Genomic DNA, 27584 nt, shown 5'->3' on the forward strand with positions numbered 1-27584 from the left:
CTAGACATCATGTTCCTCATAATTGTATATCCCAAACCTAACTACCATAAAGAAGAGGTTGATAAGTTTAAATATTAAATAGAGCATAACAATAGATATATTGAGCATTTACCACATCAATGCTGCCCAAAATAAGTTATTTAATTATTTAAATTATATATACAAAATGTGGGAAGGGGCATCACATGGGCTTTTTCTTGGATCAATTTGGTCATGCCCCTGCCCCACAAGGCATGCACTTTATGTCCCTTTAGGGAAAATAGGAGGGGAGGGTGGGTTGGGGCGACAATTCTTTCTGGCACTGGGCACCAAATAGTCTAGTTACAGCTCAGGTATCCACTACAATCCGGAGGTGCCACCATCGACACAAGATGAAGCCTATAAGTGAATAAATACAAAAAAATTTAAATTATTAACATTTTATTGTATTGATGGAGCTTGATAAATTGGCCCTAAATTTGTTACATTCGTCTATCAAACTTTAATACTGTGGTACTTCTAATAAATTCTAAAAACAAAAAACAAAAAACTAAAGAACAAGGACAAATTTCAATAATAATAACGTGGCACAACGGGACTTATGGACACGGTTGGAAGGGGGTAATGTTACTAATACCATGGGGTGGCAGAGTAATGATACAATGTGGCATGTGGGACTGTGAGACACCCCCTAAACAAAGTATTTTCCTCTCAAACAATTAATTAACGTTAAAAAAAAAAGAATTCTAAACTTATTTAAGAAAAGAAAATCAACAAGTTTTGACCTTTTTGAAAACTGATACAAATTATGAAATATTCTCTGCAAATTACATATACAGTCACCAATAATGGTAACAACACTAAGGGGTACATTTACTATGCAGTTCATCCAAACCACCGTTTACCTACAGTTTTAAAATGGCAACAGGCTTGTTTAGTAGTAATGCCTATTGCAGTGGTTCCCAAACTTTTTTGAGTCACGATGCTCTGGAGTATCAGAATTTGTTTGACAGCACCCCCAGGCCAAATGTTTCTTATTGAGAAATTTAGAAAGAAATATTAAATTAAATAATTTGTGTTCATATGTCATCCTTAGGTTCAATTGTGTGGTGAGGGACTGGAATTGCTTCTGTTTGTTCACATATTTTATGACTGGGAGCCACTATCACTGGTTTTGTCTATTACATTAACCATAAATAATTTGAATTCATCCTGGACCATCAATCCAAGGCACCCCTGAAAGTGTCCCGCGGCACGCCAGGGAGTACCTCTGGCCTATTGCAACTTATGGCTCAACAACCAATATTAACTGTCACCTTGTCTTCACTACGGAGGAACCTGCACCTACCAATCACAAGAGAATAGAGAAATCTCTAGGGTACCAAGAAAGCATCAATGTAAATGAATGAATTGAACAGAGGCTTTGCAATGGATTATCCATTTTCTACTGTAAATTAAGCTCTTTGGAAACTAATTATGCGTGTTGCCAATGCTTATTTTATTTATGCGCTATAACAACAGATGTATTATGGGATGTAGCTTGAGGACCAGCTGAGGTGCCTGTAGCAGATGCCAGAGATAACTGTGCCAATTTATGGTTGAGTTTTTAGAAAAAATATTTTTACCATAGATTATTTTCCGCATGAATTGCTATCTGTTGAAGAAAGACTGTATCAATATAAAATAAAATTATAAGTGTATAACAGCTGCTCTGTTTGTTCTCCACTCACTACTGTGAAACTAATATAAAAACAGATTTAACCAATTATATGACAATTTTTTTTTCTAAAAACAAAAAAATTATATAAAGTAAAGAACATACAGTATTTTTAAAAACATAATTCAATATTTTTGTGAAAAAAATATATTCCCTCAGTGTCAATAAAGCCCCATTGCAATATTACCCTCCACTTATCCAGTGGTAACAGATCCCCCCTAGTGATCTTGCTAGCGATTTGGTGCCTATCGTGCAGTGTATACTGCCAAGCAGACATCCTGACGATATTCCCATTATTTCAATTAGGCAGTGATTGTTCTAGTGTGTACATGAGCAACGATATATCTCACACAATATATTGTTCAATTGGTAATATTGCACAAGGGGGGTAATTCTGAGTTGATCGCAGCAGGAACTTTGTTAGCAGTTGGGCAAAACCATGTGCATTGCAGGGGAGGCAGATATAACATGTGCAGAGAGAGTTAGATTTGGGTGGGTTATTTTGTTTCTGTGCAGGGTAAATACTGGCTGCTTTATTTTTACACTGTAATTTAGATTACAGATTGAACACACCCCACCCAAATCTAGCTCTCTCTTTTGTGGGGGACCCACAAATTTGGGATTTAGAATTTTGGATAAGGGATACTCAACCTGTGTATGTATATATATACACTGCTCAAAAAAATAAAGGGAACACTAAAATAACACATCCTAGTTCTGAATGAATGAAATATTCTTATTAAATACTTTGTTCTTTACATAGTTGAATGTGCTGACAGCAAAATCACACAAAAATTATCAGTGGAAATCAAATTTATTAACACATGGAGGTCTGGATTTGGAGTCACACTCAAAATTAAAGTGGAAATACACACTACAGGCTGATCCAACTTTGATATAATGTCCTTAAAACAAGTCAAAATGAGGCTCAGTAGTGTGTGTGGCCTCCACGTGCCTATATGACCTCCCTACAACCCACACAAGTGGCTCAGGTGGTGCAGCTCATCCAGGATGGCACATCAATGCGAGCTGTGGCAAGAAGGTTTGCTGTGTCTGTCAGCGTAGTGTCCAGAGCATGGAGGCGCTACCAGGAGACAGGCCAGTACATCAGGAGATGTGGAGGAGGCCGTAGGAGGGAAACAACCCAGCAGCAGGACCGCTACCTCCGCCTTTGTGCAAGGAGGAACAGGAGGAGCACTGCCAGAGCCCTGCAAAATGACCTCCAGCAAGCCACAAATGTGCATGTGTCTACTCAGACGATCAGAAACAGACTCCATGAGGGTGGTATGAGGGCCCGACGTCCACAGGTGGGGGTTGTGCTTACAGCCCAACACCGTGCAGGACATTTGGCATTTGCCAGAGAACACCAAGATTGGCAAATTCGCCACTGGCGCCCTGTGCTCTTCACAGATGAAAGCAGGTTCTCACTGAGCACATGTGACAGACGTGACAGAGTCTGGAGACGCCAAGGAGAACGTTCTGCTGCCTGCAACATCCTCCAGCATTACCGGTTTGGCAGTGGGTCAGTAATGGTGTGGGGTGGCATTTCTTTGGGGGGCTGCATGCGCAACTGTCAGGAAAATAGCCACGGTGCCATTTTCCCAATGATTTCTGCAGTGATGCTGCTGCTGGCTTGGATCTTTGTTGGGAAAGTTTCCAAACAGTGGGGGTTGTGTGGGCCCTCCTGGACTCAGAGGCCGTGTGCACCACACACTGAACCCATTATAAATACCCCAGCAGCAAGAACCTAGGCGAGAACAGGACATTAATGCCAAGTAGGGGAGTAATCAGGTTCTCAATATCCGCCAAGAAGGAGCAGATCTTAAGACAGTGCTACCACCTGTGCATTAAAAAGCCATCTGATGCAGAGCCTCTTCAACAGCTCTTGGATATGGATGAGTTAATTTTATAAAGTCTAGTTGGGACATAATATCACCTATATAATAGCATAGACTTTTTCTGTGTGTTAGAAGTTTCTTAGAAACATTATGAAAAGTGTCTCAACTGGAATAAAATTCTGAAAGTGAAGAAAAAGAAAGTTTGTGAGTAGGATGCATAAGCAATCCTATACTGCCTTTCAACAGTGGCTCAAATAATGCAATAGAGTGACAAGGCAGAAAGTCTTTGTGATTAAAAAGTGGTTTGAGAGAATATGGAAAAGAGGCTATGGCACAATAATTAGCCTGATCCAGATTTCTAAAGCGTGATTCATTCGATTTTCAGAGAGACGATCTTGGACAGTGGGCTCGTGGGAGCAACAGAAAGGAGGAGGCAGAACAGAAGCCAAGCAAGTTGGCGTTGATTTATAGACTAGACCCTATCAGACCCACAAGACACACTAGATGAGTTGTGCAGCAAAAAATAGTGTTGTCTGATGTCAGGAATGCCCATGCCCTTGCTCCTGGACTTGCAGAGGATGTCCCGTAGTATGTTTTGGTCCACATGACCTGCCGCCTACAGTATTTCAAGAATTTCTAACAACTAAAATTAATACAGAATCATGGGGTAAATTTAAGTTAATCTTTTCTTATTTTATGGTCTAAAAAACTAAATTATTTTGCCATATTGGTCTCACTTGACTGCTTATTTTACATTTCATTATATATTTATTAGAATAACATATACAGGCCAAAATTTTCCATCTACCCCAACCAGAAGAGGATAGTTTCTCCCCTACTTTCCCCACCTTCTGTACTTCTTTGTGCCTCATCCCCTTGCAGGTATATATACATACATACAGGAATCCACCACACTTGCCATTCCCAGGAAAGGGGTGCACTCATGTACTCCCCACCCCCAGGTTGGAGTGCAGTGGGCTGTGACCACCTGCTCAAATATACATATACGAGAACCCCGCACTCTCCTTAATAATTTATTTCACCTTAATACACAACTGGACAAACAATGGGGTTTTCGTTTATGAACTGTACAATGCATTTAAGCTTGCAGCCCACATCAAGGGACCCCATTTCACTGCAAGTCCTACTCTATCACATACATTTTCACATATATTTTTTGAGAACCTGGCAACCTCTATCTTATAGGAGAAAATGTACTTACCTGGTTTAAAGCTCACCAACTAACTTATGGCTTTAAAAGTGAGATAGTCACCAACGCACCAAAAGGTGCAGCTGACACAGGTTTAAAGTAAATGAGTTTAGAAAGGGGTGCATTAAAGAGCTATGATCACAAATGGGCCAATTAGAAATTAACCCTATTAAACTCATACAGGAATCCACTGCACTCACCATTCCCAGAAAAGGGGTGGACTCATGTACTCCCCACCCCCAGGTTCGGGTGCAGTGGGCTGTGACAACCTGCTGAAATATATATATATATACTGAGAACCCACACTCTCCGTATTAAGGTGAATGAAATTACTAAGGAGAGTGCAGGGTTCTCGGTATATATCTTCTCAAATATTTTTTTGTGTTGGTTGGAACCTGGACTGGTAGGTTCAGATCAAGAGGTGCGTAATAGTGTAAATAATTGATAATTGTGTATACAAGATTTTATATTGTACCTGATCTTTTCACTGTAATTAAGTATTGAAACTTATTGCAGACAGTCAATTTAGAACACCTGTTCTCATTTGGGCCTTATCCAGAACTGCCTTGGCGGTTGTTTGGAGAGTGCAGCAAAAGGCAGTCCCAAGGGGCCTAGCTCATCCTGGCTAGCTGCACGTTTGGCACAGTGGCTGATGATAATGTGTTTACACTGGCACAATCTACTGCTGGCTGACAAGTATACAGAAATGCTAATCCACTGGCTGGTATTAATAGAGGCATGCTGGTCCATCTCACACTGGCATCAGTGAAGTGTAACTAAATTTGCTCATACATTGGAGCCCTAAATTCAGAACTCATTCATTTATGCCTTCTGCATTGGTTTAATTTACAAATCCAGGCAACACTGTTGTATTCTTCTTAGCAATAAACACAAAATACATCTATTAGGAAACCACATGACATTTATTCTAAATGTCTATTCTCTGATTGGCTGCAGTCTGGCCATGTAATGGGTGCCCCACATGCCCGCACCCTGGTCTCTCTAGACTTATATGTAAATAATAATATAAGTAGTGAGATATGTACTGTTTATGCACTGTGTTGATAATTGGTATAGTTCATCTTTCGGCCTCACACAAAATCAAAATCAAGACCGAAACCAATGTATTAAAAAAGGAGTTGAACATTAATTACCAAGAACATTTTCTTGTAAACCACCAGTGTTTTTATTTTCACTGTGCCAGGGCTGCCATCAGAAATTGTGGGGCCCGAGACTGACAAAAAAAGGCAGCCCCCTCCCCCGTGAAGAAAATAAAATAAAATAAATTAAACAATTATATATATATATATATATATATATACACACACAAATTTGCATAGATGCACCATCCTTCGACTTTAATTCAGCATGCAGGGTGCTTCCTTAATTATTCCTCCACAGGAAATATCCATATCCACCGAATGCAAGGGCACTCACCACTTTTTCACATTTGACAATACAACGTTTTTTATTTAATTCAATCCTCAGGCATAGCTGTATGAATCCGCTGAACCTGTATAATAAATTGTCTGGTGTCTTATACTAATTGATTCTCTCAAAAATTCTTTGGGTGACTCTTTTTGGTGAGAGGGTATATCCACAGGCTCCCGTTGGGGTGATCTGAAAAGGTCGAAAAATTAAGAAGACATCTGAATAAAAGATTCGAACTGGGCATACTTGGTACATTCAGTCACATCCATGCATCAGCGTTCTTAGTGAAGCGCTGTGAATACTTTCCAGATGCACTGTATATATATATGTGTGTGTATATATATTTATATTGTGGGCCGGCACAGAGGAAAGTTTTGTCTGTCCCATGCAAGAAATTAACACACTGGATTCTGCCATCAAATTCACTTTTACTACCAATTATGAGGAGATAGATTATCTGGACGTTGCTATTAAACGGGATATTCACCACCACTTGCACACCACTCTATTTGTTAAAGATAGGACAGAAACACCACTATACATGCCAATAGCCATCACCCTCCAGCATTGAAGTGGGGTTTACCATATTCACAATATATGAGAATTTTTCGCATTTACAGTGATCGGCCCGCAAGTTCCTTACTAGAGGCTACAAATGGCAATATCTGAAAAAGGCTAAGGAAAGGGTCCTACAACACGACCGTATGACTTAGTTTATTACAAAAAAAACTATAGAATTAGTGATCCCAATTGTATCGTTTGGCCTCAGGATTATTCTACCATCAGTAGTGATGCAATGAAAACAGCAAAGCAGATTTGGCCGATCGTCTCGCAGGACAAGTTGTTACCCAATTTCAAAAAGACTTCCATTTTACCTGCCTATTGCAGAGGAGGCAACATCAAGGATACCATTGTGCATAATGACATCTCCAACATCAGGCCACCAGCACCTACACATTTCCTATCACGGAAGGCAGGTATTTATAAGTGCATGACGTGCAGCAGCCTGGAGACCAGGGAATTTTTCTACCATCCAAGATCGGGCAAAAAAATCAACATAGCATACCCTTTCACCTGCTCAAGCCGATGTGTAATATATTATATTAAATGCCCCTGTGGGCTCCTCTACATAGGCAAAACCATCCGCCAATTTAAAGAGAGGATTGCACTCCATCGGTCAAGTATACGAGCAGCACTAGAGGGACGTGGATCTGATCAACCGGTAGCCCGTCACTTTAAGGCACTTCAACATAGTCTGGCGTCAATTCCTTATAAAATCATTGATGGGGTCCTTGAAAATGTCAGGTGTGGGTACTGAGGACGTTTCCTACTTCAAAAAGAAGCGCAATGGATTCATACATTGCAAACAGTTAAACCATTTGGTCTGAATGACATGCATTCATTTACATGTTTTCTGTGATATTATTTTACATGTTATCTATGACATGTTCTGGTTTCAATGAAGTCTCAGTACTGCAGTCTTCCATATAATATTAATGGTATATGCTATGATCCTTAGCTATTGGGCTTTTGTTTGATGCATAATCAGGTATATAGACTGGCAGCAAAGTTACAGTGTATACAGGGTCTTATAGATAGACCGTATTTAGGACATTAGATTGGATTCATCACCATATTGCTCCTAGTTATTTTTTACATATCACCTTTGCTGCTTTACACACGTTATATCATGAGTTTGTTCAGTCTGTACCACGTTGACTTTAACGTTAGTGAACCATCCATATGTATACAGCACCTGGTTTTTCCAGGGGAATCTGATTAAACTAGCTATCTATGGTGCACATTAAGCCCAATACAGTCACCCAATAGTAGATTGTTCTATATAGGGTCCGCAGGACGTTTATATTATAAGTAAAGTCAGATGATACATCAGTGATACATAGCCTTCTATCACACCTGCGCACAGTGTGTTGTATGTGAGAGGTTTTCATCCGCATTGATTTGTATGTATTTTTCAGCTCTGCTTGGTTACCATGGTGATTTTATTCACTGCTTCTGGACCACGGCCCCTGGGGATGCAAGGTCGCCGGCGCACGCCAATGATGTCACCGGGTCTCCTGGAGCGCAGTGGACCGTCCATGCACGAGGTGACTCTGGTAATGTACTTATATTTGTTTGTGTGTTTTGTACAGTTAGTCTTGATAAAAGGGTTTAGCCCTGAAAACTTGGCATAAGCAACTGTGTCAGTCTTTTATTCAGTCTCCGTGAGTGTCAGCTGTGTGGGGGTATCTATATTGTTCTGGAAGGCAAGGCACCGGAGCAAGCTGTATTATCAGCAATTAGGAGTGCTGGACGAGAATTATATATATATATATATATATATGTGTGTGTGTAGAGTGGGGGGGATAAGGGTACCGGTGACTAGTGTTGTTTAAATATGCAAATGCTAAAACTTATAATTTAGGAGCCAAAAAATATATAAAATTGAACAAACAGTTTTTTAATAACACATAAAAAATGGGATAAAACATAAAAGTTTTCCACATATTGATAAAAACATAAAGGTCTTATATAAAAGGTAAGGAGTTCTGACTTAACTTAAAATAGGCAAGGGGGTCAATGCAGGGAACCCAACGCGTTTCGTCACACCAGACTTCTTCAAGGGGTAGGGACAGAGTGAAATAGCATGCCTATTTATACTAGAGATGAGCGGGTTCGGTTTCTCTGAATCCGAACCCGCCCGAACTTCATGGTTTTTTTTTTACGGGTCCGAGCGACTCGGATCTTCCCGCCTTGCTCGGTTAACCCGAGCGCGCCCGAACGTCATCATGACGCTGTCGGATTCTCGCGAGGCTCGGATTCTATCGCGAGACTCGGATTCTATATAAGGAGCCGCGCGTCGCCGCCATTTTCACACGTGCATTGAGATTGATAGGGAGAGGACGTGGCTGGCGTCCTCTCCATTTAGATTATAAGAGAGAGAGATTTACTGGAGCTTAGGACTAGGAGGAGTACTGTAGAAGTGTAGAGAGTGCAGAGAGTTTACTAGTGAGTGACCACCAGACAGTGCAGTTTATTTAATATATCCGTTCTCTGCCTGAAAAAAGCGATACACACAGTGACTCAGTCACATACCATATCTGTGTGCACTGCTCAGGCTCAGCCCAGTGTGCTGCATCATCTATATATATTATATATCTGTCTGACTGCTCAGCTCACACAGCTTATAATTGTGGGGGAGACTGGGGAGCACTGCAGTGCCAGTTATAGGTTATAGCAGGAGCCAGGAGTACATAATATTATATAGTGAGTGACCACCAGACAGTGCAGTTTATTTAATATATCCGTTCTCTGCCTGAAATAAGCGATACACACAGTGACTCAGTCACATACCATATCTGTGTGCACTGCTCAGGCTCAGCCCAGTGTGCTGCATCATCTATATATATTATATATCTGTCTGACTGCTCAGCTCACACAGCTTATAATTGTGGGGGAGACTGGGGAGCACTGCAGTGCCAGTTATAGGTTATAGCAGGAGCCAGGAGTACATAATATTATATTAAAATTAAACAGTGCACACTTTTGCTGCAGGAGTGCCACTGCCAGTGTGACTGACCAGTGACCTGACCACACTGACCACCAGTATAGTTAGTAGTATACTTATATTGTGATTGCCTGAAAAAGTTAAACACTCGTCGTGTGACTTCACTTGTGTGTTGTTGTTTTTTTTATTCTATAAAAATAAAACTCATTCTGCTGACAGACAGTGTCCAGCAGGTCCGTCATTATATAATATATAATATATACCTGTCCGGCTGCAGTAGTGATATATATATATTTTTTATATCATTTATCATCCAGTCGCAGCAGACACAGTACGGTAGTTCACGGCTGTGGCTACCTCTGTGTCTGCACTCGGCAGGCAGTCCGTCCATAATTGTATACCACCTAACCGTGGTTTTTTTTTCTTCTTTATACATACATACTACTACGACATCTCTTTATCAACCAGTCTATATTAGCAGCAGACACAGTACAGTACGGTAGTTCACGGCTGTGGCTACCTCTGTGTCTGCACTCGGCAGGCAGTCCGTCCATAATTGTATACCACCTAACCGTGGTTTTTTTTTCTTTCTTCTTTATACATACATAGTTACATAGACATCTCTTTATCAACCAGTCTATATTAGCAGCAGACACAGTACAGTACGGTAGTTCACGGCTGTGGCTACCTCTGTGTCTGCACTCGGCAGGCAGTCCGTCCATAATTGTATACCACCTAACCGTGGTTTTTTTTTCTTTCTTCTTTATACATACATACTACTACGACATCTCTTTATCAACCAGTCTATATTATTAGCAGCAGACACAGTACAGTACGGTAGTTCACGGCTGTGGCTACCTCTGTGTCTGCACTCGGCAGGCAGTCCGTCCATAATTGTATACCACCTAACCGTGGTTTTTTTTTCTTTCTTCTTTATACATACATAGTTACATAGACATCTCTTTATCAACCAGTCTATATTAGCAGCAGACACAGTACAGTACGGTAGTTCACGGCTGTGGCTACCTCTGTGTCTGCACTCGGCAGGCAGTCCATAATTGTATACTAGTATCCATCTCCATTGTTTACCTGAGGTGCCTTTTAGTTGTGCCTATTAAAATATGGAGAACAAAAATGTTGAGGTTCCAAAATTAGGGAAAGATCAAGATCCACTTCCACCTCGTGCTGAAGCTGCTGCCACTAGTCATGGCCGAGACGATGAAATGCCAGCAACGTCGTCTGCCAAGGCCGATGCCCAATGTCATAGTACAGAGCATGTCAAATCCAAAACACCAAATATCAGAAAAAAAAGGACTCCAAAACCTAAAATAAAATTGTCGGAGGAGAAGCGTAAACTTGCCAATATGCCATTTACGACACGGAGTGGCAAGGAACGGCTGAGGCCCTGGCCTATGTTCATGGCTAGTGGTTCAGCTTCACATGAGGATGGAAGCACTCAGCCTCTCGCTAGAAAAATGAAAAGACTCAAGCTGGCAAAAGCAGCACAGCAAAGAACTGTGCATTCTTCGAAATCCCAAATCCACAAGGAGAGTCCAATTGTGTCGGTTGCGATGCCTGACCTTCCCAACACTGGACGTGAAGAGCATGCGCCTTCCACCATTTGCACACCCCCTGCAAGTGCTGGAAGGAGCACCCGCAGTCCAGTTCCTGATAGTCAGATTGAAGATGTCAGTGTTGAAGTACACCAGGATGAGGAGGATATGGGTGTTGCTGGCGCTGGGGAGGAAATTGACCAGGAGGATTCTGATGGTGAGGTGGTTTGTTTAAGTCAGGCACCCGGGGAGACACCTGTTGTCCGTGGGAGGAATATGGCCGTTGACATGCCAGGTGAAAATACCAAAAAAATCAGCTCTTCGGTGTGGAGGTATTTCACCAGAAATGCGGACAACAGGTGTCAAGCCGTGTGTTCCCTTTGTCAAGCTGTAATAAGTAGGGGTAAGGACGTTAACCACCTCGGAACATCCTCCCTTATACGTCACCTGCAGCGCATTCATAATAAGTCAGTGACAAGTTCAAAAACTTAGGGTGACAGCGGAAGCAGTCCACTGACCAGTAAATCCCTTCCTCTTGTAACCAAGCTCACGCAAACCACCCCACCAACTCCCTCAGTGTCAATTTCCTCCTTCCCCAGGAATGCCAATAGTCCTGCAGGCCATGTCACTGGCAATTCTCACGATTCCTCTCCTGCCTGGGATTCCTCCGATGCATCCTTGCGTGTAACGCCTACTGCTGCTGGCGCTGCTGTTGTTGCTGCTGGGAGTCGATGGTCATCCCAGAGGGGAAGTCGAAAGCCCACTTGTACTACTTCCAGTAAGCAATTGACTGTTCAACAGTCCTTTGCGAGGAAGATGAAATATCACAGCAGTCATCCTACTGCAAAGCGGATAACTGAGGCCTTGGCATCCTGGGTGGTGAGAAACGTGGTTCCGGTATCCATCATTACTGCAGAGCCAACTAGAGACTTGTTGGAGGTACTATGTCCCCGGTACCAAATACCATCTAGGTTCCATTTCTCTAGGCAGGCGATACCGAAAATGTACACAGACCTCAGAAAAAGAGTCACCAGTGTCCTAAAAAATGCAGCTGTACCCAATGTCCACTTAACCACGGACATGTGGACAAGTGGAGCAGGGCAGGGTCAGGACTATATGACTGTGACAGCCCACTGGGTAGATGTATGGACTCCCGCCGCAAGAACAGCAGCGGCGGCACCAGTAGCAGCATCTCGCAAACGCCAACTCTTTCCTAGGCAGGCTACGCTTTGTATCACCGCTTTCCAGAATACGCACACAGCTGAAAACCTCTTACGGCAACTGAGGAAGATCATCGCGGAATGGCTTACCCCAATTGGACTCTCCTGTGGATTTGTGGCATCGGACAACGCCAGCAATATTGTGTGTGCATTAAATATGGGCAAATTCCAGCACGTCCCATGTTTTGCACACACCTTGAATTTGGTGGTGCAGAATTTTTTAAAAAACGACAGGGGCGTGCAAGAGATGCTGTCGGTGGCCAGAAGAATTGCGGGACACTTTCGGCGTACAGGCACCACGTACAGAAGACTGGAGCACCACCAAAAACTACTGAACCTGCCCTGCCATCATCTGAAGCAAGAAGTGGTAACGAGGTGGAATTCAACCCTCTATATGCTTCAGAGGTTGGAGGAGCAGCAAAAGGCCATTCAAGCCTATACAATTGAGCACGATATAGTAGGTGGAATGCACCTGTCTCAAGCGCAGTGGAGAATGATTTCAACGTTGTGCAAGGTTCTGATGCCCTTTGAACTTGCCACACGTGAAGTCAGTTCAGACACTGCCAGCCTGAGTCAGGTCATTCCCCTCATCAGGCTTTTGCAGAAGAAGCTGGAGACATTGAAGGAGGAGCTAACACGGAGCGATTCCGCTAGGCATGTGGGACTTGTGGATGGAGCCCTTAATTCGCTTAACAAGGATTCACGGGTGGTCAATCTGTTGAAATCAGAGCACTACATTTTGGCCACCGTGCTCGATCCTAGATTTAAAGCCTACCTTGGATCTCTCTTTCCGGCAGACACAAGTCTGCTGGGGTTGAAAGACCTGCTGGTGACAAAATTGTCAAGTCAAGCGGAACGCGACCTGTCAACATCTCCTCCTTCACATTCTCCCGCAACTGGGGGTGCGAGGAAAAGGCTCAGAATTCCGAGCCCACCCGCTGGCGGTGATGCAGGGCAGTCTGGAGCGACTGCTGATGCTGACATCTGGTCCGGACTGAAGGACCTGACAACGATTACGGACATGTCGTCTACTGTCACTGCATATGATTCTCTCAACATTGATAGAATGGTGGAGGATTATATGAGTGACCGCATCCAAGTAGGCACGTCACACAGTCCGTACTTATACTGGCAGGAAAAAGAGGCAATTTGGAGGCCCTTGCACAAACTGGCTTTATTCTACCTAAGTTGCCCTCCCACAAGTGTGTACTCCGAAAGAGTGTTTAGTGCCGCCGCTCACCTTGTCAGCAATCGGCGTACGAGGTTACATCCAGAAAATGTGGAGAAGATGATGTTCATTAAAATGAATTATAATCAATTCCTCCGCGGAGACATTGACCAGCAGCAATTGCCTCCACAAAGTACACAGGGAGCTGAGATGGTGGATTCCAGTGGGGACGAATTGATAATCTGTGAGGAGGGGGATGTACACGGTGATATATCGGAGGGTGATGATGAGGTGGACATCTTGCCTCTGTAGAGCCAGTTTGTGCAAGGAGAGATTAATTGCTTCTTTTTTGGGGGGGGTCCAAACCAACCCGTCATATCAGTCACAGTCGTGTGGCAGACCCAGTCACTGAAATGATGGGTTGGTTAAAGTGTGCATGTCCTGTTTTGTTTATACAACATAAGGGTGGGTGGGAGGGCCCAAGGACAATTCCATCTTGCACCTCTTTTTTCTTTTCTTTTTCTTTGCATCATGTGCTGATTGGGGAGGGTTTTTTGGAAGGGACATCCTGCGTGACACTGCAGTGCCACTCCTAAATGGGCCCGGTGTTTGTGTCGGCCACTAGGGTCGCTAATCTTACTCACACAGTCAGCTACCTCATTGCGCCTCTTTTTTTCTTTGCGTCATGTGCTGTTTGGGGAGGGTTTTTTGGAAGGGACATCCTGCGTGACACTGCAGTGCCACTCCTAGATGGGCCCGGTGTTTGTGTCGGCCACTAGGGTCGCTAATCTTACTCACACAGCTACCTCATTGCGCCTCTTTTTTCTTTGCGTCATGTGCTGTTTGGGGAGGGTTTTTTGGAAGGGACATCCTGCGTGACACTGCAGTGCCACTCCTAGATGGGCCCGGTGTTTGTGTCGGCCACTAGGGTCGCTAATCTTACTCACACAGCTACCTCATTGCGCCTCTTTTTTTCTTTGCGTCATGTGCTGTTTGGGGAGGGTTTTTTGGAAGGGCCATCCTGCGTGACACTGCAGTGCCACTCCTAGATGGGCCCGGTGTTTGTGTCGGCCACTAGGGTCGCTAATCTTACTCACACAGCTACCTCATTGCGCCTCTTTTTTTCTTTGCGTCATGTGCTGTTTGGGGAGGGTTTTTTGGAAGGGACATCCTGCGTGACACTGCAGTGCCACTCCTAGATGGGCCCGGTGTTTGTGTCGGCCACTAGGGTCGCTTATCTTACTCACACAGCGACCTCGGTGCACATTTTAGGACTAAAAATAATATTGTGAGGTGTGAGGTATTCAGAATAGACTGAAAATGAGTGTAAATTATGGTTTTTGAGGTTAATAATACTTTGGGATCAAAATGACCCCCAAATTCTATGATTTAAGCTGTTTTTTAGTGTTTTTTGAAAAAAACACCCGAATCCAAAACACACCCGAATCCGACAAAAAAAATTCAGTGAGGTTTTGCCAAAACGCGTTCGAACCCAAAACACGGCCGCGGAACCGAACCCAAAACCAAAACACAAAACCCGAAAAATTTCAGGCGCTCATCTCTAATTTATACCCCTGGCAATACTAGCTCAGGGTTTGTGATGTCATAATTGGTCATGTGATCCAATAAAAACGTTTAACCTAAAAGCAATCAAGGACAATCAATCAAAGCATAGCCTAAAGCACTAGGGGTCACTGTAGATATGTTCTTATTAACACCGAGTGGTTTATAGGGTGCAAACATTGTTTAAAGTGTTCAAAACCGCTAAAATGTAATGAAGTGCGGCACTTCCGCCACACTTCCGGTGACGGAGGTAGCGAGTCACGTGACTCCGGGTATTTCCGCCCCACTTCCGGTTCGCTAGTGGGCATGCGCCGGCGGCGCTCCTCGTTCACTGCGCATGTGCCTGCAGTTTCTCCTAGATAGCAACAGTCTCAGTTCAGGTCTCAATGTAATGTATGTCCCTCCCATCAGGTGCTGCGGCAGCCATATTGTTGGGGAGAATCTCCATAGGAAATATAGGAAATGCGGTGGCCATCTTTAAGGAGTCTTTGGAGACCCAGATATCGTGGCTTTGCGGTATCCATAACAACGGTCCCATGTAAATAAAACAAACAGAGATATATGGTGAAATATATGTACTGGTTTTTCACAGGTACTGGAGACTGCTACATAAGGGGATGATATATCCTAATAGCCCACATAATAAACATTATTTTAACATGCGCAAACGCTGCAACATGTGACAATTCATTTTTGAATTACTGGTGACCAAGTTGTAAACAAAAAAGGGGGGAGGTTATAAGATTATAATTAGATTATAATTAGATTGGTGAGGAAAAAGGGGAAGAACCAGGCGCAGAGTGGTAAAGTAATAAAAGATAAATCTCCGCACAGAGTATATGAAGAAGGTGATGCTGGGAAGGGTATTCATACACAGAGTGAGTGTTCCTCCATAATTAATAAATAATGAATGAATGATTAATAATTAATAAATACTAAATAATTGGTGAATCATAGGGTGAACCGTGAATAATGTGAACCTAGTTTGTATCAAGTGATAACAGATCGGTCACTAGTTGGCTTGACGTCATTTATCAGTCCTTACAGTACCCGATCTTCCCAGGCAGTTCCCCTCACTGGTACTAGGCAGGCCCGAACACTGCTTAGCTTCCAAGATCGGACGAGATTGGGCGTGCCAGTGTGGTTTGACTGTACGCGAAAGTAGACATCTTAACACCAGAAACCCGATCGCACAATAACACTTGAGTCCTGGTAATTCATACCTTTAATATAGTGTGAGATGGACACAAAAACAAGAGCAAGTTGTGGCGAGAAACAAGGAATAAAACAAGGAATGAGGAATGCAAGGAAAATGAGAGGAAACAGCACCTCATAAGAAAGGTGCAATCTCATATCCTTCGTTCAGACCCATAGGTTGCAGGGTCTGCAGCTGGAATATCCAGTACATCTCCCTTCTCGAAAGTTTGTTCGCGAGGTCACCTCCTCTCTCTTCCAGACATACATGTTCAATTGCCTTGAACGTGAGATCCTCAGGATTGGAGTTGTGTCGTAACGTGAAATGTCTGGAAACAGTATGGCTCTCCACCTTGTTCTTTATATTCCTTACGTGTTCCTGGAGCAGACAGGCATCTCCCATGAAAAAAAGGCTCTCAGAAGAAGAGGAAAACGGGGCAATAGGAGAGAGAGACCAGAAAAGAAGAAATCTGCAGTAGCCGAACCACGGGACAAAGGCATTTTTAACTTATCTAAGCACATTCTAACGGAACCAGAGGTAACACTCCTCAGCAAAGGTCTGTCTTTTGCACCAACGAGTGGTTTGAATAAATTCAAGACTTTTATTGATTTAAATAAATTTGTGAGAAAACTAACTTTAAAGAGACATTTCTTGCGTAAAGAAGATGCTGTCATAAACAATTATGAGGAGCGTTCCAAGTCTGGCCTCAAACCAACATCAAAGTATTACCCTCTGGAGTTCAAGGGAAGCAACGTCAGTATCTTTTATGATATGGTAAAAAAGGACATATGTGACACTGAACAGAAACCGGCTGAGGGAAGGAACTTGGGGAACCGTGAATGCGAAGCCCTGAAAAAACTACAGAAAAACAACAACATAGTCATAAAGCAGGCTGACAAAGGGGGGGATTGGTTATAATGGACTATGACCTCTACACAAAAGAGGCACTAAGACTGCTGGGAGATACTAACTCCTACACACCACTACAGGGTGACCCAAAGGAACCGTTTGTGGAAGAGCTAAGGACCATACTTCTGCATGGCCTACGGAACAACGTGGTAACAAAGGAAGAATACCAGTATCTCATGCAATCCAATCCCATCACCCCCATTTTTTACTTTCTACCAAAAATCCATAAATCCCTGACCAATCCACCCGGTAGACCAATAGTGGCGGGCATAGGTTCACTGACCTCCAATTTATCAGAGTACGTGGATGTTTTTTTGAAAAAGTACGTGACAGCATTGCCATCATATCTAAAGGACACGACATCGATACTCAATATACTCAGAACAGTGGAATGGAAGGACATGTATATATGGGCGACAGTGGATGTCCAATCCTTATACACATGCATCGAACACTCCAAGGGCATAGCTGCATGCAGGGAATACTTGGACAACGATCCAGACCTGACTTCCATCCACCGAGATTTTATTTGTGATCTTATGCTTTTTATCCTCAGCCATAATTATTTTAAGTTTCTTAACCAGTTTTACTTACAATGCTGCGCACAGTTATGGGGACGATTTTTGTCCCAAGCTTTGCTAATCTATTTTTGGGATGTTGGGAAAAAACACATGTTTACAGTTCTAGTGCTTTTAAGGAGAATGTGATACTATACAGACGATATATTGATGACATTTTAATCATTTGGAATGGCACTGTTGAATCTTTTAATTAGTTTTTAAGTGCGATGGGAAGTAATGATCTGAACTTGACCTTTACCTCAAACACCAATGACAAATCGGTTGAATATCTGGACTTGATTTTAACCGGTGAGAATGGAGGCATTACCACTAAGAACTATATCAAAGAGGTAGATATGAACAGCTATTTGCACTATCAAAGCAACCACCTCCAGAAGTGGAAGGATAACATCCCGGCATCACAGTTTTCAAGGATAAAGAGGAACTGCACGCGTTCCAAGGACTGTGATGACCAACTGGAGATTTACAGCAAAAGGTTCAAGGACAAAGAATACCCGGGGCCCATTCTTAAGGAAGCCCTAGAAAAGACAAGGAATGTGGACAGAGAAGACCTCCTGAGTTACAAACCAAGAGACAATAAGAAGGATTCAATTGCTTTCATTACCACCTACAGCCAGCACGAAAAGACCATCAGGAATTCGCTCAAGAACCACTGGAACATTCTCCTCATGGACCCAGTACTTAAGGACATCCTACCGCCCGAACCAGTTCTCATCTTCAAGAAATCCAGAAACCTAAAGGACCATCTTACACCCAGTTTGTTGAAGGAGAAGCACACCAGGAACACCCCGATGCCCAAGTGTGTGGGTGCTTTCAAGTGTGGGAAATGTAACGTATGCAAATACTTGCATCCAAATCGGAAAACCTTCAGTGATATGGAGGACAAGAAGCAGTACACCATAAAAGAATTCATGAACTGTAATACTGTGTCCGTGATCTATCTACTAGAATGCTCTTGCAAGAAGAAGTACGTGGGCAAGACCAAAAGACCATTAAAAATGAGGATCCAGGAACACGTAAGGAATATAAAGAACAAGGTGGAGAGCCATACTGTTTCCAGACATTTCACGTTACGACACAACTCCAATCCTGAGGATCTCACGTTCAAGGCAATTGAACATGTATGTCTGGGAGAGAGAGGAGGTGACCTCGCGAACAAACTCTCGAGAAGGGAGATGTACTGGATATTCCAGCTGCAGACCCTGCAACCTATGGGTCTGAACGAAGGATATGAGATTGCACCTTTCTTATGAGGTGCTGTATCCTCTCATTTTCCTTGCATTCCTCATTCCTTGTTTTATTCCTTGTTTCTCGCCACAACTTGCTCTTGTTTTTGGTGTCCATCTCACACTATATTAAAGGTATGAATCACCAGGACTCGTGTTATTGTGCGATCGGGTTTCTGGTGTTAAGATGTCCACTTTCGCGTACAGTCAAACCACACTGGCACGCCCAATCTCGTCCGATCTTGGAAGCTAAGCAGTGTTCGGGCCTGCCTAGTACCAGTGAGGGGGACTGCCTGGGAAGATCGGGTACTGTAAGGACTGATAAATGACGTCAAGCCAACTAGTGACCGATCTGTTATCACTTGATACAAACTAGGTTCACATTATTCACGGTTCACCCTATGATTCACCAATTATTTAGTATTTATTAATCATTCATTATTTATTAATTATGGAGGAACACTCACTCTGTGTATGAATACCCTTCCCAGCATCACCTTCTTCATATACTCTGTGCGGAGATTTATCTTTTATTACTTTACCACTCTGCGCCTGGTTCTTCCCCTTTTTCCTCACCAATCTAATTATAATCTAATTATAATCTTATAACCTCCCCCCTTTTTTGTTTACAACTTGGTCACCAGTAATTTAAAAATGAATTGTCACTTTGTAGGCACACATGTTGCAGCGTTTGCGCATGTTAAAATAATGTTTATTATGTGGGCTATTAGGATATATCATCCCCTTATGTAGCAGTCTCCAGTACCTGTGAAAAACCAGTACATATATTTCACCATATATCTCTGTTTGTTTTATTTACATGGGACCGTTGTTATGGATACCGCAAAGCCACGATATCTGGGTCTCCAAAGACTCTTTAAAGATGGCAACCGCATTTCCTATATTTCCTATGGAGTTTCTCCCCAACAATATGGCTGCCGCAGCACCTGATGGGAGGGACATACATTACATTGAGACCTGAACTGAGACTGTTGCTATCTAGGAGAAACTGCAGGCACATGTGCAGTGAACGAGGAGCGCCGCCGGCGCATGCGCACTAGCGAACCGGAAGTGGGGCGGAAATACCCGGAGTCACGTGACGCGCTACCTCCTTCACCGGAAGTGTGTCGGAAGTGCCGCACTTCATTACATTTTAGCGGTTTTGAACACTTTAAACAATGTTTGCACCCTATAAACCACTCGGTTTTAATAAGAACATATCTACAGTGACCCCTAGTGCTTTAGGCTATGCTTTAATTGATTGTCCTTGATTGCTTTTAGGTTAAACGTTTTTATTGGATCACATGACCAATTATGACATCACAAACCCTGAGCTAGTATTGCCAGGGGTATAAATAGGCATGCTATTTCACTCTGTCCCTACCCCTTGAAGAAGTCTGGTGTGACGAAACGCGTTGGGTTCCCTGCATTGACCCCCTTGCCTATTTTAAGTTAAGTCAGAACTCCTTACCTTTTATATAAGACCTTTATGTTTTTATCAATATTTGGAAAACTTTTATGTTTTATCCCATTTTTTATGTGTTATTAAAAAACTGTTTGTTCAATTTTATATATTTTTTGGCTCATAAATTATAAGTTTTAGCAGTTGCATTTTTAAACAACACTAGTCGCCGGTACCCTTATCCCCCCACTCTACACTCCTTTCAGCAATACTGTACCAGTATTGCAATCTTAAGGGTTGGCAGACTCCTCTAATAAGGTTTTGTGTGTTTTTAGCATTTTAGCAAACTTTTTACATATATTACTGAGACCATTCCCCACAAGTGGCGCTGTATCATTTTTTGCTACACACACACATATATATATATATATATATATATATACACACACACACATACACACCTAATAAAAATAAATATCTAAAAAAGTGTTTTACTATGCACATACGGAGCAACACCATATTATGTTCCTTGCACCATATTAAGTGTCCACAGTAATGCCCCTTACCCCATATTATGCCCCCACAGTTAATGCTGCCAGTAACTTCTCATTGTCACGGGTTCTGCTTGTTGTTAGGGGATTTCCCCACCTGACGCTGCTGCAGGTCCAGCCTCTGTTCATGCCTGCATGCTTCTATTGTAGACGTCCCTCCCAAAATGTCCACCACCTCAGAGGAGACAATTATTAATGATACTACAGGGTGGTCTAGTGCGGACGGACGGTGAAGAACAGGGATGGAAGGTGGCGGGCAGGCCCTTCCTTCTCTGTCAGAGAGGCCAGGCCTGGGACAGCTGTGCCCTCAGTACCCACTGTGATGGCGGCCCTGCATTGATCAGTATAAAAGGGAGGAACACAGCTTGTCTGAATCTCATTACTGCTTCAGGCACAGAAATAAAATGATTTGAGAAAAAGTTATTAAACATTCTATATGGGACAATTGGAGGTGTTGCCGTTTATGGAGTGTACTAGATAAATGATAGCTAGAATTGTCACATTGTACAGCTCGTATGCTCATCGTGGCTACATCTGCGCAGAACAAGCACTGTCGGTGCAGCCTAAAGAAGCTGTGGTATTTGCCGCTCTTATTCATGACAACGGGACACTTTTGCATCTAAGACGAGTGTGCGACCCAGACGTGCACGTGGTCGCGCCTATCGCGGCGAGATGTAGCCACTATGAGCGTGGCTACATCTGTATGTATCAGCTGACTGCAGAGTAAACTGAACACACTACTCATGTTTCCTAATTATGTCATGGTGGTAGAGTGTTAAGCAACCAGGTGTTGAGCATACAGGTTCTCCATGTGTTTGCACCAATTTCAACCCAAAGTCCAAAAACATATAGGTAGGTTAATTGTCTTTGGACAGAATTGCCCTAGTGTGTGGGTTTGTGGCTATAAAGCATTTAGACTGTAAGCTCCGCTGGGGCAGGGACTGATGTAAATGATTAAACATTTTCAGTAGAGGGATGTGTGAAATGTTGATGCTATACAAAGGTTAAAAATAATGGCATTTGTTGACATTACTTATATACCTAATTATCTGTAATTTGTAACTTTGCGAGCAGGGACCTTTTACCGCTTTGTCTGTTTGTTTATTGTTGAGTTTCTTCCCAATTATAAAGTACTGTGGAATATGCTGTCTTTATATAAATACATATTAATAAGCATCTGTCTCCTCTCTTATCTTTACTAAAGTAAATCCAAATTAATCCAGTTTTTTAAGAAACATTCATTAGAAAAGGACATTTGGTTTGTAGCTTTGGATAAAGAAATGACAGGGATTAGAAGTTACATGTCTTCTTCCCCTTTTTTCTGTTAGGTTGCAAACTTTCACATTGGGGCAGATGTATTAAGCCTGGAGAAATGAAAAAGCAGTGATAGGCGCAAGGTGATAACGCACCAGCCAATCAGCTCCAATATGTAAATTGACAGTTAGGAGCTGATTGACTGGTGAGTTATCACCTTGCACTTATCACTGCTTTATCACTTCTCCAGGCTTAATACATCTGTCCCATTCTACTTTTTCTGTTTCAGTTTTGCAACTGTATTTAACTGCAGTGCCGTAACTAGACATTTTAGCTCTTTGCGCAAGACACAGCATCGGCGCCCCCCCCCCCCCAATATTTAAAATATGGACAGTGCGCGCCACAGGTGCGTGGAAAAAAAGAAGGAATGGGCGTGGCCGCAAAATAATACCAATTCATATTACGCTGCACAGTAGTATCCATTATTCAAATTATGCCACATAGTAGCGCCATTTGCACACATTACACCAGGCACAGACCACCACATATTATGCCAGGTAGAGCCCCATTTTACACATTATGGCACCAGACTCCCCCTTTTCACACATTACAACAGCAGATAGAGCCCACTTTTTACACATTATGGCAGGTAGAGCCCACTTTTTACAGATTATGGCAGGCAGAGTCCCCTTTTTACACATTACAGCAGCAGAGTCTCCCTTCTTACACATTACAGCAGCAGAGTCTCCCTTTTTACACATTACAGCAGCAGAGTCCCCCTTTTTACACATTACAGCAGCAGATTCCCCCTTTTTACACATTACGGCAGGTAGAGCCCGCTTTTTACACATTACGGCAGCAGTACGGCAGCAGAGTCCCCCTTTTTACACATTACGGCAGTAGAGTCCCTCTTTTTACACATTACAGTAGCAGAGTCCCCCTGTTTACACATTACAGCAGCAGAGTCCCCCTTTTTACACATTATGGCAGATATGTGTGTGTTTTGCACAGAACCACTTTGAAGCTAAAATATATGCTCTGCGTTAGTGATGAGCGGGTTCGGTTCCTCGGGATCCGAACCCCCCCGAACTTCACCCATTTTTTCACGGTTCCGAGCAGACTCGGATCCTCCCGCCTTGCTCGGTTAACCCGAGCGCGCCCGAACGTCATCATCCCGCTGTCGTATTCTCGCAAGATTCGTATTCTATATAAGGAGCCGCGCGTCGCCGCCATTTTTCACTCGTGCATTGGAGATGATAGTGAGAGGACGTGGCTAGCGTTCTCTCAGTTTCTGTGTTCAGTGTGCTGCAAATATCTGTTTTCAGTGTGCTGCAAATATCTGTGCTCAGTGTGCTGCAAATATCTACGTTCTCTGCCTGAAAAACGCTCCATATCTGTGCTCAGTGTGCTGCAAATATCTGTGCTCAGTGTGCTTTATTTTGGGGACTGGGGACCACCAGAATTATATAGTAGGAGGACAGTGCAGAGTTTTGCTGACCAGTGACCACCAGTATTATACGTTCTCTGCCTGAAAAACGCTCCATATCTGTGCTGCATTGTAGTATATAGTAGGAGGACAGTGCAGAATTTTGCTGACCAGTGACCACCAGAATTATATCAGTACGGTACAGTAGTCCACTACTCTACCTACCTCTGTGTTGTCAAGTATACTATCCATCCATACCTGTGGTGCATTTAAGTTTTTGTGCGCAGTATATATATAGTAGTAGGACAGTGCATAATTTTGCTTACCACCAGTATATAATATATAGCAGTACGGTACAGTAGTCCACTGCTCTACCTACCTCTGTGTCGTCAAGTATACTATCCATCCATACCTGTGGTGCATTTAAGTTTTTGTGCACAGTATATATATAGTAGTAGGACAGTGCATAATTTTGCTGACCACCAGTATATAATATATAGCAGTATGGTACAGTAGGCCACTGCTCTACCTACCTCTGTGTCATCAAGTATACTATTCATCAAAACCTGTGGTGCATTTAAGTTTTTGTGCGCAGTATATATATAGTAGTAGGACAGTGCATAATTTTGCTGACCACCAGTATATAATATATAGCAGTATGGTACAGTAGGCCACTGCTCTACCTACCTCTGTGTCGTCAAGTATACTATCCATCCATACCTGGGGTGCATTTAAGTTTTTGTGCGCAGTATATATAGTAGTAGGCCATTGATATTGATATATTACTGGCATATAATTCCACACATTAAAAAATGGAGAACAAAAATGTGGAGGGTAAAATAGGGAAAGATCAAGATCCACTTCCACCTCGTGCTGAAGCTTCTGCCTCTAGTCATGGCCGAGACGATGAAATGCCATCAACGTCGTCTGCCAAGGCCGATGCCCAATGTCATAGTAGAGAGCATGTAAAATCCAAAAAACAAAAGTTCAGTAAAATTACCCAAAAATCTAAATTAAAAGCGTCTGACGAGAAGCGTAAACTTGCCAATATGCCATTTACGACACGGAGTGGCAAGGAATGGCTGAGGCCCTGGCCTGTGTTCATGGCTAGTGGTTCAGATTCACATGAGGATGGAAGCACTCATTCTCTCGCTAGAAAACTGCAGTGCCACTCCTAGATGGGCCAGGTGTTTGTGTCGGCCACTTGGGTCGCTTAGCTTAGTCACACAGCTACCTCATTGTGCCTCTTTTTTTCTTTGCATCATGTGCTGTTTGGGGACTATTTTTTTAATCTGCCATCCTGTCTGACACTGCAGTGCCACTCCTAGATGGGCCAGGTGTTTGTGTCGGCCACTTGGGTCGCTTAGCTTAGTCACACAGCTACCTCATTGCACCTCTTTTTTTCTCTGCATCATGTGCTGTTTGGGGACTATTTTTTTGAAGTGCCATCCTGTCTGACACTGCAGTGCCACTCCTAGATGGGCCAGGTGTTTGTGCCGCCCACTTGGGTTGCTTAGCTTAGTCATCCAGCGACCTCGGTGCAAATTTTAGGACTAAAAATAATATTGTGAGGTGTTCAGAATCGACTGGAAATGAGTGGATATTATGGTTATTGAGGTTAATAATACTAAGGGATCAAAATGACCACCAAATTCTATGATTTAAGCTGTTTTTGAGGGTTTTTTGTCAAAAAATACCCGAATCCAAAACACACCCGAAACCGACAAAAAATTTTCAGGGAGGTTTTGCCAAAACGCATCCGAATCCAAAACACGGCCACGGAACCGAATCCAAAACCAAAACACAAAACCCGAAAAATGTCCGGTGCACATCACTACTCTGCGTACACCACCCTATAACAGTTTACATAGCACACAGCAAGTGATCAGTGCTGACTGCCTATAAGCATTGTTCTCCTCTGTAGGCCCATGTCAGGCTCGCTCCCCCAGTGGGTCCCCCAGTTTGTGCACGGACCTACTACTCACCCATCTTTCCCTATGACTTTTTCAACACATCTTTGCAGTCCTTATTCTGAACAGGTCCTCCGCCCGCTCCCCCATCAGCTTCACCTTTAAGTCATAGAACATCGTAACCATGTGGCGCTGTGCCCGTGAAGAGGAGCCAGACGATCCGCTGTAGCAGCAGCCAGAGTTGTCACACATGGCAGCCAGGTATTAACACTGTGCACAGGGAGAGGGGCTGCACGGTCCGCAGCAGCAGGTCACTTGTTACGCACGGCAGCCGGAGGAGAGCACTGGTCCTCTCATGCACGGCAGCCAGGTGAGAGCGCTGTGCACAGGGAGAGGGACTGCACGGTCCGCAGCAGCGAGTCGCTTGTTATGCACGGCAGCCGGAGGAGAGCACTGGTCCTCTCATGCACGGCAGCCGGGTGAGAGCGCTGTGCACAGGGAGAGGGACTGCACGGTCCGCAGCAGCTGGTCGCTTGTTACGCACGGCAGCCGGAGGAGAGCACTGGTCCTCTCATGCACAGCAGCTGGGTGAGAGCGCTGTGCACAGGGAGAGGGACTGCACGGTACACAGCAGCCGGGCGCTTGTTACGATCTATTGTTCTTGTCGTCTAGTGTGTATGCCTGAATGATGTGCGCACCCACGGGTTGTTCTAGTTCAGGCATTATTTAGCGAACATACGGTTCAACTTTAACTACATAGTTGAGCTGCATGTTCGGGGAGTGCAGGGGAGGACCCTACTGAACGGTATCGTTCATTGATATCGTTCAGTGTGTATGCACTGGTGATCTCCCCTAATTAGCAATCAGCAATATAGCACTGATTTGTAACTAGGGGAGGTCGCCCAGTGTGTACCCAGCTTAGGGCCTGATTTTGAGGAGCACGCAATGCCAATGTTTGCAGAGTTAAGCATTTTTTTGCTACTGCGCGTTCCTGAAAATCAGTAAAGACTCATATGGTGCATGCGTTACACAGTTGTGATCGAGACATACAGTACCAGAAATGTGCTGGATGGTGACTGGAAGAAGGCTGTACAGATGCACAAAAATGGTCCATCTTATAGGTGTATTGCTGAATTGGTTGCTACCCAGATGTTTAAATCGCTCACATTGGAAGTCATTACCAGACTAAAAATGTGCACCTACCATAAAGCTGGTGCAAGTTTTGATGATGTGACCAATGGTGGCATACCATGTGGCATTACAGTGTCGAAAGATGCTCAAAGTGGGCAACTTAGTCCTTGCACAATCAGATGCATGGTAGTACTCCAGGGGAGGAACTACTGCCATCACACAGACGGCTGTCAGCAGCTGCCATCCTTCCGGGATTGCTTTAAACAGCCTGGATTGTTAGCAAGCCCGGATGGGCTGGGCTGCTGTGCATGCGTGCCTGCTGGGGACTCGGGTAGGTGATCTTGCACCGCAGGTGGGAGAAGGTCTTTTTGAGCCATCTGATTAATTTATCTGTCACCGCCCAGACTGCAGGCTCATGAGAACAGATGATGTACCCAGGCCCGGCGCTACCCGCTCAGCGAAGGGATGCAAAGCAGGGAGGCGCCAGGCTGGGGATGAGCTCTGCTCTGCATCCCTCTGCTGAGCCGCCCTGTCCGCCCTGCTGCTGCTGTGCCTGTCACACTGTATGACAGGCAGCGGCGCCGGTAGCATGAAAATTGTTCTCCCCCCCTCACCTATGACAGCGGCTGTGTGTGGGTCCCGAAAACGGGGTGGAACTACATGAGATGGAGGTGCGGAGCTACATAGGATGGAGGGGGCGGTGCTACATGGGACCAGGCTGAAGTACAGAGGGACAGTAAACATTGGTGCCAGCCAGACTTAGATAAGTGGAGTATGAGAGAGAAATATGTGTGTGTGTGTGTGTGTGTGTG

The 27584-nt window shown here is 43.7% G+C and overlaps 1 long non-coding RNA gene and 1 pseudogene across 1 annotated transcript in view; both read left to right on the forward strand.

Annotated features, from left to right (window-relative positions):
• LOC135057647 (uncharacterized) overlaps positions 1-27584 on the forward strand; it is a 381527-nt gene that overhangs the window by 319551 nt on the left and 34392 nt on the right. Inside the window, exon 6 of the long non-coding RNA XR_010244261.1 lies at positions 8155-8292. This is a non-coding gene — a long non-coding RNA (uncharacterized LOC135057647). The remainder of the gene's footprint in view (positions 1-8154; positions 8293-27584) is intronic.
• On the forward strand, positions 19298-19416 carry LOC134898353 (5S ribosomal RNA; annotated as a pseudogene).

Source organism: Pseudophryne corroboree, chromosome 3 (assembly GCF_028390025.1).
Source record: "Pseudophryne corroboree isolate aPseCor3 chromosome 3, aPseCor3.hap2, whole genome shotgun sequence".
Taxonomy (NCBI): Eukaryota; Metazoa; Chordata; class Amphibia; order Anura; family Myobatrachidae; genus Pseudophryne; species Pseudophryne corroboree.